The following is a 16,114-nucleotide window of genomic DNA, read 5'->3' on the forward strand; positions in this document are numbered from 1 at the left end:
GTCATTGGACGAAGGAATTTTCTGTAAGGGGGTAGCGTTTTGATAAGAGCCGCAACGTTCGTTCTGAACATTAACGCGCATCGCTTTTTAAGGACCTTTACTTTAATCTTGGCGAGAAACAATTTTCAGAAAACAAAACGTTAAATTGATACACACCTTGATAGGGTTAGGATTCTCACACGGGCATATTTCCACTTTACTGTGCTTGTTAACGGAAAACAGAGTGGACTACCTGTGCTAATTAGTTATCTGCGTCTCTGAACACCTGTGTGTAAACGGACAGACACCACAAACTTGTCACAAAATAATACTGTTGGCTACAACTGTGCTAAAACAGTGTACAGTAACTATTTTAATGTAATATGAAATTATTTTGATGTGATATGAAAGTAGAGGGTTTATGTTTCAAGAACCATACCGCAATATTCAATTATGAGATGGCTGCTCAGTTCAGGAAGTCAGTTCAAGTGAACACTACCAGCAGCCCAGACCAACGCCCTCCCGAGCCTGGAGAAGTGGCCTGTGACTCCTGCACTGGCACGAAGTTCAAGGCTCTGAAGTCCTGCCTGGAGTGTATGACCTCTTATTGTGAAACTCATCTGCAGCCGCATCAGATAGCCCCAGCCCTGAAGAGACACAAGCTGATTGCCCCTGTGGAGAACCTAGAAGACAGGATGTGTAAGGAGCACAACAAACTCCTGGAGCTGTTCTGTAGGACTGACCAGACGTGTGTTTGTCTCTTGTGCATGAAAACAGAACACAAGACTCACTACAATGTCCCTCTAGTTAAAGAGTATAGACAGAGAAAAGTTCAGCTGGGGAAGATGAAGGCAGAAGTGCAGCAGATGATTCAGGAACGACTTCAGAAGGTTCAGGATATAAAACACTTAGTAGAGATCAGCAAGAGAGACGCAGAGGGAGAGATAGAAGACAGCGTACAGGTCTTCATTGCTCTGGTGCACTCCATTGAGAAAAGCCAGGCTGAGTTCATTGAGGAGAAGTAGAAAGCAGCAGAGAGGAAGGCTGAAGGGCTCATTAAAGAGCTGCAGCAGGAAATCGCTGAGCTACAGAGGACAAGCACTGAGCTGGAGCAGCTCCACCTCCTCCAGAGCTCCCCATCCCTCAGCACCCTACCTCCCACCAAGGACTGGTCTGAGATCAGTATTCACACCAGTCTGGGTGTGGGGAACCTGAGGCGAGCTGTGTCTAAGCTGGAGGAGACACTCTGGAGTGAAGTGTCATGACGTTGCCCTCTCTCTGGAAACAGGGAGCACAGTTGACCCCCTCCCCCTTGCACCATCCCCCTACCTACCTCTCCCTACCCAGGCCCTGTGAAGGTGGTCATAAAATTCTAAAGGAGAATGTCCTGCCGCATGGCCCAGTTGAGACAGAGAGGGGTTTGATAGAGAGACAAAGGAAATTCTTCCAACTCACAGAATTGGGGAACCGAACGACATTTATGTTCTGGAGAAGGTATTAAAGATCAGTGAAGAATCCAGCTACGAACTGGTCCGCTTGGTACAATTTTGTGATACTCATTGGAGACAATAGTACCATATTACCATACTAAGGTTTATATAATAGCTTCAGCTATGGGACTTACATCTAAATGGTTGTATACAATGATTTAATAAGATTAAAGCTATTTGGAATATGTTGAGAGGCTATGTACTGATGTTAATATGATAGAATTGTATTTCTGTTCAAAGCTTAACTCAGTCATCGGCACGCCCCCAGGGACACAGACAAGACCTGGTGTCATGAGACAGCCTTTTTCTGTCATTCCGAATAAAACCCCCACCCAGGGTTACTTTCTTCAGACCAGGCCTCCACTCCATTACGAGTTGGCCAATAGGTTTGACCATGCATCCCTCTACTGAAGTAACCATACCACGTGGTTAAACTATCGATACCGACAGAATAATAACAAGTCTTTGATATTAATTAACCTCTTACATCTAGACGTTCCGCTAGCGGAACACCTGCTCCAATATCCAATGATAGGCGTGGCGCGAATTACAAATTCCTCAAAAATACAAAAACGTCAATTTTTCAAACATATGACTATTTTACAGCATTTTAAAGACAAGACTCTCCTTTATCTAACCACACTGTCCGATTTCAAAAAGGCTTTATAGCGAAAGCAAAACATTAGATTATGTCAGCAGAGTACTGTTGTGGCTAATTTCCGCATTACCAAATGAGGAGTTACAAACACACCAGTCCGAGTTAAACTACATCTTTAATACTTAAGATACTTTTTCAAAAGTTCTTGACCCCCAATAATGCACTCTCTCGAATGAATCATTTAATGAGGTGATTACAGAATGGCTACAGGGATCTTTTATAGCAACGATACAGCCCCTTCAACGTACATTGACAAACCACAGATACTTAGTAACAGTTCACAAAGGTTACGTTTTGTATGACAGATATCCATAAAACACATCAGACAGTAACTGCTATGTCAACAGGATTAATGGTATAGCCCAGTATCTGGTCTCCTTAGAACCGTCCCTCCCTGGTACGGTATTGAACAGAACTATTTCATCCAATGGCATATATCAATTGTCAACTCTAGATACTCCCATCTCAAGCAAACCCCCTCTTGACCCCACTCCTGGACAGGCTCACTGGGGGGAGTGAGCCTCTAGGCCATATATTATCACAGGATAAGTGTGAGATCTAAGAGAGGACATACAAGGGTCCATTTACTGCCATAATCCTCCCCACAATAAAGAAAAGGAGGGAGTGACTTGCTCACAGACATTGTGGAGACAAGTCATTGGTTCCCCATTAATCACGCCATCCCTTCACATGGTTTAAGAAATAGGTAAAGATACATTCTCATGACGACAAGTCTGACCTCTCCTCTCTCTGGGCCCCAAGTGTCTGAGCCCCAGCTAAGGTAGACGTGCAACTGAAAAGACACCAGAGTCCAATGGACACTTTCTAATGACAAGTACCTCAAATAAGCATATTATACTAATAAAACATCTTAATTATCTATGTTACCCAACTAATTCTGATTCGTCCACGACATTCCCCTCTCAAGGGACTCCGTCCCTTCTAGAGAATCAGAACAGTAACGTTACAGCGGAACCAGTGTCTAAACACAGGCTTCATCACAACAGAAAAGACAGTCATCCCTCTGTGTCCCCTCTCAACTTAAAAGAAAATCACCAGATTTAAGAACGTTCATTCACATAGAACATACATATATTCGACATATACCAAAAATCACAAAACAATAACTCATTGCATGGGGTTCCTGCACATAACATCCCAAGAAACTCAGCACTGTCTCTTATTACCATCCCCCAACATTTACTAAACACTCTAGCAATTTGTCTGGGAAGGCTATGATACACAGTCACCTGCACGAACCCATGAAGAAAAACAAAAAATGCATACAGTTTATGAGATTCAAAGCTATATTTTCCATAGACAGTAAAAATCACATAATTAATGCATAATGCAGTGCATGCACCAATGAAGTTTAATAAAATCATCTTTAGTTATCTATCACACTCCAATGGATCAGCATAGTGTGTTGGAAATGACTATTTCCATCCCAAAAACTAAAATTAGCATATCTTGTTGTACAAATCCAGGTAGTGACTCCTAGTTAAAATAAAATGTATTCCCTTGGTGCCTAATGAACATCACCCAAGATAAGCATCATGATTCCACTATTCATAAGGCAATGTCTATAGATCCAATAGATTAGGATCATTTTCACTCTCCAGATCAGAGTTCACCCATGGCATTCACCATGGCATGCTTATAATAACCTCAACATCTTTAGTTCTTAACAACAATCAAAACAATCATCCCTATCACATTAATTGCTTCACTCATATAGATTTTAACATACTCAACTCAAATCAATCCTTCAGTTTTAAGAATCATTCAATTTCCAACTAAAATCATAATTAGAACTCAGTTAATTATCCAACCAAAATTTCAAAATGACATTGCTCAGTGATTCAAATTGGTCTTATCACTCAAAGTAACAACTCAATTTAAACAAACATCAATATTAGCAGAATGTACATTCATTTTAACATCCAGTATAATTATCCCATAATTTCTACTATTAACAATTTTATCACGATTATTCTACAGATCACTATCTCAATGCATTCTTAATCTAAATTACTATAATTATATGTGGTGTAGACCTCTACAATCAACCTGATACCCCAAAAGTCTAAACAGTTTTGGGCACAGTTGACCAAACCCCTCTCTCCAGGCACTGATTCTTCTGGCGTCCTCTTCGTTCTTCTTCAGATAGCTTTAAAGTTCAAAGTGAATGACCCATTATAATGTCCCAATGTCAATGTTTCACCTTAGATGCCCATTATGTCTTGTCCATTCGTCAACCGATATACCAGCAACATAAGAAAAGTTTAGAACAGCACCTTTCCCCATGCTCACTCCACGTGGACTCCTCTCACACTCCTGAGAGAAACATGAGAGAAAAGCAGTTGATAGCTTAGATCGGATACTGTACACCGGTTGCTGGCTCGGCCATTCCTCTCAGTAGAAATGGTTCGGACAGGGCCATATTCAACGCCTTCGTCACTCCTTCTTCAGCCAATTAGAGGGGGTTTGAGGTACACACACTTTTCGGTCCAATTATCTCTTCCATGCATTAAGATACCGTCTGATGTCACTTTTCATGATAACCTCGAAAGAACAGATCAGAACAACAGTTTAGTTCAGTTCATTAACTACATGATAAATGATTACTTTTACCAATTATTCTTAATACAAATGTCTAAACATTATTCAAAGAGAATAACAACACATTCTATTGAAATTATTCTTTCACATTGGTTAATACTTCCCATCACAATTTCAACTACATCGCAGAGTCACAGAATCAGGAAGTTAGACCTATAACCCATCAGGAATAGAACAGAACAAACAACACAACAATACACTCCTTCACATATCACTCAAGGTGTGTAAACTTTAATCCAAATTTCAAAGAACTGAATCCAAAACCTCAAAGGACTGTATCCTCCCTCATTTTTTTAACACATGACTCTCCATGAGAGTCATGTATTAAAAAAACACTACTACAAATCAAAAGATAAAACAAAATGTCAAATAACATAATCAAATGAAAATCACAACTCTGAAAACCTCCACAAAGAAAAAATAATTTACCTATATGGTCATAGGAAAACAGACTTCAAGCAGCCTACCCTTAGTGAAAGGCAATGCCCTATATCACATAGGTCCAAAGTCTAAGAACTTTAAATTCCATCATAATTGCACATTCCACGAATTACCTTGAAATCAGTATAACAAATGACCTAAAATGTATTATCCAAATGGCTTTCCCATGAGGCTGATCAGACCACACAGGAAAGCCCAGACAAAGGTCATAAGACAAACCACCCCTTCACAGAAATGTTTCATTACTATTTTAGGCAAATTAAATGTAAAAACTCAAACATTTTCAGCCTCTTGTATAACTGGTATCCAGAACATTTCATCATCAAAAGAATCCACATCTTTAATTAAAAGTCAGGGAGAAAAAAAAAATCAAAAAATTCCATGTGTATACCCCTTTAAGATATTTTAGCACTAAGTCATATGGAAAACTCACCAATCCCACAGGAAAGAGAAAAACAAATCAAACATACTATTTTAAGAACACCAACAAATAGTAATAACAAATGTGTTGTGTGTGGGTATTATCAAACCCTAAAGTAAAAACAAACAAAACATGTCCAGGCCTTTTCCATTTAGGTAGTTTACAGCCTCAATCTCACTCACCCAAGATTATAGCCCCAGGAAACATTCCAAAGAGAGACAATGAAATCCCCATTTTCCCAAAGACAAACACAAAACACTTCGTTAGCATTCATTATACAACTGATTCAGAAACCCAAAAGTTAACTACAAACAAAACCTAATGATAATTCCACTGTGCTCCCTCAAATCATTAATCATTAGTTTTAATCTGCATCAATGTATATGCATGCTTAATTGACCCTTAGATACAATTATCCTGGTATCATTACTAGACCAATGTCCAACAAATATGTGATAGCTTTTTTCACCTTTGGATTGTTCCTGCAATATTTAATCCCAGGCATTTAATAAAATGTAGTTTGAGACGTGTTCTCTCATGTCGCCTTTAACATACATACTTCAGTTGACTTTCATCCGTCCTGGAGGAAAGAATCCTACTCAAACACATCAGATAATACAATGTTTAATTAAGTGAAAACAACACCAAAAATAAACAGTAAACAATAAACAAACCCATAACCTCTTTCCAGCAATCAAATCATTTCAACCTGTTGCATAAATTTAGTAAAAACAAACCTTGTTGTTTAACAAATCTAAAACCTTAAAAAAGTGTGCCGTCTTATCAGCATAAGAATCAAAACTAACTTTTTTCCACTCATAATACACAATGTTTTCATTCCCCAAAGGTCAATAATGTTCAGCTCATACATGAATGATCTTCCTTCTGTCTGTACAGAGTCTGAAGTTCCAATGTATGCAGATGATACAGTGATAAATGCATGCAATTAACAAACAACCTACACAAGAACTCACTTCTGTAATGGTTGAGATGACAAAGTTGCTAAGAGACTCATGTTTGCATCTCAATAAAATAAAAAATAAAACACAAAACACAGTCTGCATGTTCCTCACAAAGAAAACAACTGATGCCCTTGAGACAGATGTCTATGTATCAGGGAAAAAGTTCCACTGCATCATACTTGATTCCAACCTCTCTTTTAAAAGCAAATGAAAAAGGTAATTCAAATAACCAAATGCAACCTAGCTAATTTCCAAAACATATGAAATTGTTTTACTACAGAAGTAACAAAACTATGCTTCAAGGTCTCAGAGCGAGTGACGTCACCGATTGAAACGCTTTTAGCGCGCACCACCTCCTTTACACTCACCCCCCTCACAAAGAGCGCGTCCTCGCGCTATCTTGCGACTCTACGTCTTACAGGAACCCGCACGCCGGCCAAGCACACGCACAACTGTGATGAATTTGCACTGTCCCTGTAAAATAAAATTAACTCAACCTGCAATTCACTGTACTGTCCTGACATTGTTCCACGTAATGGAAACAGAGTATAATGTTTAAATACATAAACTTCCTTCTCTAATTCACTGGTGTTACCCAAACATTCAAACCAAGAATCAATAACCAGGTTTCACATCACAAAATCCTTCCTTCCAGCCAAACATAGCCCAAGCATAGCCCAGCGCACATAACCAATTCTCTTCTCATCTTTTGTTTTACCCGTAAGCAAAAATATAACCCACTACTCAACTAACGTTCTGCCTTACCTCTATAGTAAGATTAAAACCAAACTTTACAACTTCCTCTTCTCTTTCAGCTTCACACTTATGAAATATCCAAGACTTTAAAAGTAACATGTAAATCGCCATACTTATAACATACTTCATTCCACTCTTTCTCTGTACGTCAGTTCCAGCAACAGACAACGTATTATATCAAAATTCCCTCGCTATTATTTTCTAATGAAATAGCCTTTCAATTTAAACTAATCAAGCTATCAAAACGTTACATTTATATCTTAAACAAACGCTAGCAACCGTATCTCTCCAGGCAAAACATTTCAATAGTTAAATTAACATTTAGTCCCCTGGTGCATGGGCTAGGATACCAACCCTGGCCTCCTACGTGGCAGGCGAGAATTCTACCTCTGTACCACCAATGCTATTTAATTAAACAAGACTTCCAGCAAATAAACCCATTCACAATTGTCTGTCGTCGTAAAATTAGGCACATATTACCGAGACAATTCCCAGAAAATAGCCCTAATTTCAAAGTCCAAGCGTTACTCCGGCCATGATTCTCACATGCCAAATGAATAGATTAGCAGTCAAAGAGTCAAATCAACATTCATAGACTAGGAAACAGATCTTGCGCCTTTTAATAAAAGTAGATTATGTTTTCTCAACGTATTTCAATTACTTTACTTCATCATATTAAAATCAGCCAATGATAATTAGTTTGATGGTAACCCTAGGCTTTGTCCGACTTTATAAACTACGTCGAGATTCCATCTTAGTTCGCTCTAACTTTATGGAAAACGGTTTATTCAATAAATCCAACAACTCCTCTCATACTGGGAGGAAAAATAAAACAGTTTCAGACCTTAAAACAGTTTCAACTGTTGTACCCAGACGGGGATAATACAATAAGCATTTATAGTTACATCGTTAGGGTAAGATAACCAAAAGTGGACACACTCCAATCAGTTTCTAGAGCACAATTTCCCAAACATTGTAGACAGTTTAATAACGCTTAAAACCTCATCTTTATTAAATTATCCATTAAAGATACCAACTCCAACCTACGTACGTCTACGAATGGATGGTTTAAATTGTATCTAATTATATTCTCAGCATTACTTTATCAAATCTCTAGTAATCGATTATACACACACATACAATTTATCATATTTTCACAAAATCCATATAAAACGTTAGAAACTTTTAGGTACTCACACAGAACTTTAAGGATCACCCACACAGGATTGGCCCGATACTCACACAGAACTGGTCCGATGTTCACACAGAACAGCAAAACATAATTGAAAGGTTACTCACACAGAGTAAACCTACTCACGCTCACACAGAACGCTCCTACAAAGATTACCTAGTGGTAACTTTAACAAAATACTCACACAGAGTAACCCAGGGCATACCTGGCTAGCACATTTTAAATAATTAGAATTCACCACCTCTGAGGGTCACTTAGACAGTCACACAGACATTCTCAGAACTAGGTCCTTATTCCAATAGGGCTTCACCAAGTACCATGTTTCACACAGAACACACACAGTCACCCTGGCCCCTCACCCCCACAAACCGCACCAATCCCCACTGTGATCAATTCAGTGTCAGGACGGCTCTAGGTCGCCCGCAACCGACCAGTGGCAGAGTATCATTGAGTCCGCAAACTCTCAGATTGCTCTCCTCTGACTCGGCCCTGTTTACGCCTCCAAGGTGCCCCCCTCACAAAGGAATACACACTCAGAGCTTACGTAACAGAGGCTAATTTCTAAAAACTTGACTTCAAGTGTGTTTTGCTCACCTCTTTCTTTAAAAAAAACTATGTTTGAAATGTGGTATCCACTCGGCTCGCTGCCTCTCAGATCAAAGGTGGGTCCATCTGCTTCGTTCCCGAAGTGTGGTTTCCCTGAGATCCCAAGTTTGAGGGATCCCTCGTGCACGATTTACCTAGGTCGTCAGGAGCGATCACCAAGTGAAGATTCACATCCCATCCTCGTCGCCAAATGTGGTGGCTAATTTCCGCATTACCAAATGAGGAGTTACAAACACACCAGTCCGAGTTAAACTACATCTTTAATACTTAAGATACTTTTGCAAAAGTTCTTGACCCCCAATAATGCACTCTCTCGAATGAATCATTTAATGAGGTGATTACAGAATGGCTACAGGGATCTTTTATAGCAACGATACAGCCCCTTCAACGTACATTGACAAACCACAGATACTTAGTAACAGTTCACAAAGGTTACGTTTTGTATGACAAGATATCCATAAAACACATCAGACAGTAACTGCTATGTCAACAGGATTAATGGTATAGCCCAGTATCTGGTCTCCTTAGAACCGTCCCTCCCTGGTACGGTATTGAACAGAACTATTTCATCCAATGGCATATATCAATTGTCAACTCTAGATACTCCCATCTCAAGCAAACCCCCTCTTGACCCCACTCCTGGACAGGCTCACTGGGGGGAGTGAGCCTCTAGGCCATATATTATCACAGGATAAGTGTGAGATCTAAGAGAGGACATACAAGGGTCCATTTACTGCCATAATCCTCCCCACAATAAAGAAAAGGAGGGAGTGACTTGCTCACAGACATTGTGGAGACAAGTCATTGGTTCCCCATTAACCTGTTAGGGCTAGGGGGCAGTATTTGCACGGCTGGATAAAAAAAATGTACCCGATTTATTCTGGTTACTAATCCTACCCAGTAACTAGAATATGCATATACTTATTATATATGGATAGAAAACACTCTAAAGTTTCTAAAACTGTTTGAATGGTGTCTGTGAGTATAACAGAACTCATTTGGCAGGCAAAACCCTGAGACATTTTCTGACAGGAAGTGGATACCTGATGTGTTGTATTACCTTTAAACCTATGCCATTGAAAAACACAGGGGCTGAGGAATATTTTGGCACTTCCTATTGCTTCCACTAGATGTCACCAGCCTTTACAAAGTGTTTTGAGTCTTCTGGAGGGAGATCTGACCGAACAAGAGCCATGGAACGATGATGGCCCATTAGACACCTGGCGCGCGAGTTCATGTTGGGTACCCTCGTTCCAATACGTTATAAAAGAGTATGCATTCGTCCACCTTGAATATTATTCATGTTCTGGTTAAAAAAGGCCCTAATGATTTATGCTATACAACATTTGACATGTTTGAACGAACGTAAATATATTTTTTCCCCTCGTTCATGAAGTGAAGTCCGGCGGGCTTAGATCATGTGCTAACAAGACGGAGATTTTTGGACATAAATGATGAGCTTTTTTGAACAAAACTACATTCGTTATGGACCTGTGATACCTGGAAGTGACATCTGATGAAGAGAATCAAAGGTAATGGATTATTTACATAGTATTTTCGATTTTAGATCTCCCCAACATGACGACTAGTCTGTATCGCAACGCGTATTTTTCTGGGCGCAGTGCTCAGATTATTGCAAAGTGTGATTTCCCAGTAAGGTTATTTTTAAATCTGGCAAGTTGATTGCGTTCAAGAGATGTAAATCTATAATTCTTTAAATGACATTATAATATTTTACCAATGTTTTCTAATTTTAATTATTTAATTTGTGATGCTGACTTGACTGCCGGTTATTGGAGGGAAACGATTTCCTCAACATCAATGCCATAGTAAAACGCTGTTTTTGGATATAAATATGAACTTGATAGAACTAAAAATGCATGCATTGTCTAACATAATGTCCTAGGAGTGTCATCTGATGGAGATTGTAAAAGGTTAGTGCATCATTTTAGCTGGTTTTATGGTTTTGGTGACCCTGTCTTTGAATTGACAAAACATTACACACAACTCTTGTAAATGTACTGTCCTAACATACTCTAAATTTATGCTTTCGCCGTAAAACCTTTTTGAAATCGTAAAACGTGGTTAGATTAAGGAGATGTTTATCTTTGAAAGGGTGTAAAATAGTTGTATGTTTGAAAAATTTGAATTTTGACATTTATTTGGATTCAAATTTGCCGCTCTTGAAATGCACCTGCTGTTGATGGAGTGCACCACGGGGGGGACGCCTGCGTCCCACCTAGCCCATAGAGGTTAATCACGCCATCCCTTCACATGGTTTAAGAAATAGGTAAAGATACATTCTCATGACGACAAGTCTGACCTCTCCCCTCTCTGGGCCCCAAGTGTCTGAGCCCCAGCTAAGGTAGACGTGCAACTGAAAAGACACCAGAGTCCAAAGGACACTTTCTAATGACAAGTACCTCAAATAAGCATATTATACTAATAAAACATCTTAATTATCTATGTTACCCAACTAATTCTGATTCGTCCACGACATTACCCAGCCAGAAATAATCAGACACCCATTTTTCAAGCTAGCATATAATGTCACAAAAAACAAAACCACAGCTAAATGCAGCACTAACCTTTGATGATCTTCATCAGATGACACACCTAGGACATTATGTTATACGATACATGCATGTTTTGTTCAATCAAGTTCATATTCATATCAAAAACCAGCTTTTTACATTAGCATGTGACGTTCAGAACTAGCATACCCCCCCCCCCCGCAAACCTCCGGTGAATTTACTAAATTACTCACGATAAACGTTCACAAAAAACATAACAATTATTTTAAGAATTATAGATACAGAACTCCTTTGTGCAATCGAGGTGTCCGATTTTAAAATAGCTTTTCGGTGAAAGCACATTTTGCAATATTCTGAGTAGATAGCCCAGCCATCACGGCTAGCTATTTAGACACACACCAAGTTTAGCCCTGACCAAACTCCGATTTACTATTAGAAAAGTTTGATTACCTTTGGTGTTCATCGTCAGAATGCACTCCCAGGACTGCTACTTCAATAACAAATGTTGGTTTGGTTCAAAATAATCCATTGTTATATCCAAATAGCGGCATTTTGTTCGTGCGTTCAAGACACTATCCGAAGTGTAAATAAGGGTCACGAGCACGACGCATTTCGTGACAAAAAAATTCTAAATATTCCATTACCGTACTTCGAAGCATGTCAACCGCTGTTTAAAATCAATTTTTATGCCATTTTTCTCGTAAAAAAGCGATAATATTCCGACCGGGAAAGCGTGTATACGTACAAAGAGAGAGAAAATAAAAGCATGGGATCCCCTCGTGCACGAGCCTGAGTCTCACAGTACTGTGACCAGCCACTATCCAAACGCGCTAATGTTTTTCAGCCAGAGCCTGCAAAGCCACGATTCAGCTTTTTGCCGCCTTCTGAGAGCCCATGGGAGCCGTAGGAAGTGTCACGTAACAGCAGAGATCCCCTGTATTGGATAGAGATAATCAAGAAGGGCAAGAAATTGTCAGACAGGGCACTTCCTGTAAGGAATCTTCTCAGGTTTTGGCCTGCCAAATGAGTTCTGTTATACTCACAGACACCATTCAAACAGTTTTAGAAACTTTGGAGTGTTTTCTATCCAAAGCTAATAATTATATGCATATTCTAGTTTCTGGGCAGGAGTAATAATCAAATTAAATCCGGTACGTTTTTTATCCGGCCGTGAAAATACTGCCCCCTAGCCATAACAGGTTAATAGTCTGCAGCTAGAAATTCTATCATTGAACGCGAAGACCAACGAAACATCCACTTCGCTGATGTCGCTTTGAAAGATCCATTCTAACCAAGAGAGAGAGAGAGGGAACTCTCCAACAGAACGACCTTTCCAACGAAGATCACTACGAAACACTGAGCATAAATATATTGATTGATTGCAATTGTTTCCGAATGAGTGAGCGTTCATGTGCAAAGGATTAGCATATCAACTGTTAATATTTATCAACTCTGTAGTGTCTTCTCAGCTGACCCCCACCACCCTTTGTTTAACAAGCCGCCATGCCGGTTTAGCCCCACTAGGGAACATTCCTCTACCATTTCTTTGTAACGATAACTACTGTTTGTATGCTTTCTGTGAATTACTTAGTTTAGCAAATCAATTATTTTAAGACAATTGATGTATGGATGACTTTGAGTAAAGACTGGGTTCGTGCAGATACAACAATTTACGACGTTTGGAATGAGACTGACGCGAGGTAAAATACACCATTTAAACCAGAAGATAATCGGCCTATACTATAATATAATATAATATATAATGTTATAATATAGGAAAGTTATATTAGGAAAATTATACCTTTGTAATCTGAATATTTTCCTTGGTGCCCCGATCTCCTAGTTAATTACAGTTAAATGATTAATCAGTTTAATCGCGTAATAATAATTACAGGGAGTTATTTTGATAAACATGTCTTCAGTTAATGGTGCCCAAAGACACGACAGAAGTGAAGAAGTTGATGTATGATACTGCAATGAAGAGAATTCAGCAGTATGCAGTGGATGTGACTCTGGACCCTGATACAGCACATCCCGGTCTCAGCCTGTCTGAGGATAGGAAACAAGTGAGACATGTAGACAGAAGACAGAATCTCCCTGACAACCCAAATAGATTTTCCTTATGTACCGGTATCCTTGGAAAGAAGGGCTTCTCCTCAGGGAAATTCTACTATGAGGTGCAGGTCAAGGGGAAGACTGATTGGAATTTAGGAGTGACCAGAGAGTCCAGCAACAGGAAGGGTTACATTACACTGAGCCCTCAGAATGGATATTGGCGTGTGTGGCTGAGGAATAGGTATCAGTACCAGGCCAATACCTCTTCTCCTGTCTGCCTCTCCCTGAGAGAGAAGCCTCAGAAGGTGGGGGTATTTGTGGATTATGAGGAGAGTCAAGTCTCCTTTTATGATGTAGAGGCCAGGTCTCGTATCTACTCTTTCACTGGTTGCACCTTCACTGAGAAACTCTATCCATACTTCCGCCCTTTCAAAAATAATGATGGTAAAAACTCTGCCCCTCTGATCATCTCGCTTGTCAGTCTCTAAGTTTTCTATTGTCAGGCTCTGATTTTTAAAGCCTCACTTCTGAGTGAGCTATAAACATTTGTGTTTGTAAACGTTTGGATTTGGATGCTGTTATCACAGAATTCAAATAACTCAGTGGCAGTTACATTTGCAGAAACCATACTGTATAAAAAATGTCAGTACATAGATATTTTGTATAACATGTGTATTCTTACATGTACATATATACTGCAAGTGTCTAGGGCTAGGCTGTGTGTACTGTGACCTGCTGTTCAGAATGTATGTGTTTGAATTTGTTGTGCAAATGTTATGTGTTAGTTATAATCTAATGTCTGTGCTGACTGAAGTGTGTATATTACGCTCATGCAGCATACGTCCATTGTGAATGGTGGATATTAAAGCCAATAGTCTTCCACTGAATATGTCTATTAGTGACAGCATCACAATAAGACTAGTATATGTACACAATACAGAGGTCAGTATATGAGCCTAGAAAAAATATTACACCATGAGAACAGGGACAGAGTGGTTGCAGGGACTGTTCTCGTTTCTTCTTTTGTATCATATAGAGCAGCGGTACTCAAACACTATTTGAGAAGGTCCGGTCACACACATTTCCTAAGTGACAAAGGTCCAGATGGATGTTGTCATTTATCGGCGTAGTAACAAACCCCCACCATGCGACCCCAAACTGTTCACACCCCTCTTGTTGGCAGAGAGAAAAATTTGCAATTTCCTGCAGTTCTACACAGTATGCCCTGGTGTGAAGGGAACATTTTAGCAAATTTTAAAGCAAATTTCTTCGAATTCTACACATTTTCTATTTGCAGGGGCGGACTTGTCATCTGGAATTTTGGGAAATGTTAGATGGGTTAGTCCATTTTTAGCCTAGTGGGTCTGTCTAGCTTGGGGTTTTGGTGTAATGATGATCTAGCCAATAATAGGGTCCTCAAGGGAAGAAATGGGCCAGTGTGTTAGAAATGCCAGGTCGGATTTCTTGTCCCAGTCCGTCCCTGCTTATGTGTGTTCATATGATACCAGTAATCAAATCTCGGACGAATTTAGTCGGGACCCGCGGCCCGTATTGAGCCCGTTCTGGATCCGGCCCGCGGTACATATATTGAGTAAGGCTGTTGTAGAGTGACAGGTTTTCCTAGTAACAGTAGTGGTGTACATTAATGAACAACCACTAGGCTACACTGCTGCGCTGTCCTCTCTCTGCCCCATCCCCCCAATCACTTTCTCACTTTATTTATCTCTCCCTCTCTCTTTGCAAAAGCACTGCAGGCACTTGTACGTTCCCCTCTTGGTTTTGAACCACTAATTGACAAAATAAAAAAATGTGTTTTATATTTACGAGGCTTGCTGATGCACCTGTCTACAACGCATCCTTATTTGTCTCTTTTCTCTGGACCTTTAAGCTATCCAGCAAAGATGACTCACACAGATGATTGCCATGTTCTGGGGATTCACTCACACGGTTAACGCGTTCGTGTCTAACACACACACACACACACACACACACACACACACACACACACACACACACACACACACACACACACACACACACACACACACACACACACACACACACACACACACCTCAAGGCAGAAACACTTACTGTACACACATGATGTAAAAACCTCAGCCAGCTGTAGACATATCTGTTCTGCCTTGTTATGGTTCTCCCTTTCCACCCTCTGACTCCACCGTGCCCTGCCATCCGGCCCACACACTCCTCTCTAGCCTGTAGTGGTGCTCAGCCAGCCTGCCACCCTGGGCCTGGGGCAGGAGGACACACACAGACCAGGACACAGAGACACAGCCAAGATTCAGGACCAAAACAGTTGTATAGTCAAAGTTGAATAGTCAATTATTCTACATTATAAACTGGGTAGTTTGGGCCCTGAATGCTGATTGGCTGACA

At 40.0% G+C, this 16,114-nt stretch overlaps 1 pseudogene; it reads left to right on the top strand.

Moving 5' to 3' along the window:
- Positions 1-437: 437 nt before the first annotated feature.
- On the top strand, positions 438-14,204 carry LOC123728974 (zinc-binding protein A33-like; annotated as a pseudogene).
- Positions 14,205-16,114: the final 1,910 nt, after the last annotated feature.

This window comes from Salmo salar, chromosome 01 (assembly GCF_965601325.2).
Source record: "Salmo salar chromosome 01, fSalSal1, whole genome shotgun sequence".
NCBI lineage: Eukaryota > Metazoa > Chordata > Actinopteri > Salmoniformes > Salmonidae > Salmo > Salmo salar.